We start from the raw sequence: 2,136 nt of genomic DNA, 5'->3' as shown, positions 1-2,136 counted from the left end.
CAATCAATTCGGGGAGTATCGAAAGGAGCACTATCTCTGGTGTGGGGGCCAAATACTCATCATAGACAGCAAAAACTATTATAAACAGTGAAAACCTGTAACCAAAAGGGTTGTATCTTGACACAGTCCCACCAAAAGTAGAGGTAAGTGCCCCTCACAGAACCACCAGGTGTCACTAGTGGAAGGGAACATGGGATGCAGTGATGAAGGGTCCCTGTACAAACATGAAAGGAGCTTGAAGCTTTTTTCCTGTGCATAATGGGTTATTGTGGATTTGTGTGTAAAATGGAAAGAAATCTGCCATTCAGCAGCTGAGAGATGTCTCCCCAAATCTATGGACATATCTTGGTGTAGGTCTGAAGCTCATCATGTAGCAATGCATGGAGTGAATTGTAACAAATATGGAACGCTTCATGGATTTGCATGTCATCCTTGCACAGGGGCCATGCTAATCTTCCCTTTATCATTCCAATTTTAGTATATGTCCTGCCGAAGCAAGGAAAACTCAAACCATTTATACCTGGCTTTACTGTTTGTCTCCACCATCACAAGAGTGAGCACTTTCTCTTATTCAAACCTTCTCACTTGAGCTTTCTCTCTCCTGATGCAGTAACTCTGAGCTCAGTGTTTGGGAGTTTGCTCCTGTGATGATAGAGGTGAACAATAGGGGATAGGAGTCTTTTAGAAATGTCCTAGCAACAAGGCTGGATGGGATGCCAACCTCTTACATTCCTAGTTATGCCCAGCACTTCTAAAACTGCCACGTTTGACTGTTTGAGTGTGAAACCTTACTGTCAGCATTAATATTTGTGAAGAAAGCTATTTATTCAAACTTAGGCGAGCTACTGTATACATGTTTATTTGGATTACAGATTCAACTTAAAGTGAACATGTACTGTATGTAAAATTTTTAACAGTAAATGTAATTGTCTAATCGCTCACTCAGCTGAAGGGGTGGTGAAAATAGGTTGTAAAACTATAGTCATCCCTCCACGACCACCCTCCTTAATCCAACACAGCTGCTTGAAGGGGTTGAACACATACTGTGACCATGATACTTTTATTCATAGCTGAAACAAATTATACCCCCTATTGCGATCAGTGGGTAGTACCACAGACAAACACAACCCATTTAAATGAATGAGACTGCTCCTCAACCACCATGAAAGAGTGTGCAGTGCACATGGTTGCTGTGTGGTGGTGCAGGCTTTTCATGTATTAAAATAGATGGTAAAATGTGTGGCACTCACAGAGGAACTCTGCTGCATGTATTCTGGGAGTGTCCAGCTCAGGGGTGGACTGACAACTTATGGGGCCCCCGGGCAATAGGGGGTCATGGGGCCCCTGTGTTCTTGCCCAAACTCACAAAAAGCCTATGAAAAAGGTACCAGGGGCATCTCTTGGAGCCCCCTACTGACCCCGGGCCCTCGGGCAGTGCCCAGGTTTCCAAATGGTCAGTCCGTCCCTGGTCCAGCTCTTCAATCTTTCAGGTGCCCAGTTCTGGACATCATCCATCACATTACAGGGTATACCTTAATTGGTAACCCGGCTGCAATACTTCTCCATCTAACCCCCATGTCCTGTAAGGGATACAAAGAAGTCCATGCTGCTCCAGCTGCTAAATGCAGCCAAAGCATGTATTCCTAGCTCCTGGAAGAGTTCATCCCCACCATTGCTGAGTAGGGTTGGACATCATGTTTGAGTCGAGCATAAGTTCTACTTTAAAATGGGCTTTTCATGTGTTTGGCGAACACAAGAACGTTCGGTGGGCTGTTCGCCAGCTGCGCCCCACAATGCACTGCTCCCTGACAATGCATTGTGATTGGCTAAAGCAATGCACCTGATCACGGTGCATGATGACATGACAAGGGAGTGACCCCACCCCTTTGCAATGGCATCACACTAGTTAATAACTGTCATCCTTGCTCATCTGTCAGATGGCGGGAGCCACCATCAAGAGTGGAGTGTTTTTTTTTCTTTTTTTGGGTCAGCAGTGGCAGCAGGCATTGTGATTGAAGTTGGATCTACTTGGGGAGCCCCCCTGCCCCAAAGCATGTGTCCTGGTATGGTTCAGGGGGGCTTATCCCCCCCTTTCCTGACCTGTCAGGCTGCATGCTCAGATAAGGGTCTGGCATG

General features: G+C 46.0%; 1 non-coding gene across 1 annotated transcript; it reads right to left on the bottom strand.

Moving 5' to 3' along the window:
* Positions 1-395: 395 nt before the first annotated feature.
* Positions 396-502, bottom strand: LOC149450663 (U6 spliceosomal RNA). The gene has a single exon (XR_016315229.1). It is a non-coding gene; the product is annotated as a U6 spliceosomal RNA (small nuclear RNA).
* Positions 503-2,136: the final 1,634 nt, after the last annotated feature.

The sequence above is a fragment of the Staurois parvus genome, unplaced genomic scaffold, assembly GCF_062004578.1.
Source record: "Staurois parvus isolate SC_StPar_1 unplaced genomic scaffold, SC_StPar_1.0 ptg000566l, whole genome shotgun sequence".
Classification (NCBI taxonomy): domain Eukaryota; kingdom Metazoa; phylum Chordata; class Amphibia; order Anura; family Ranidae; genus Staurois; species Staurois parvus.
This window is presented reverse-complemented; position numbering and strand designations above follow the sequence as displayed.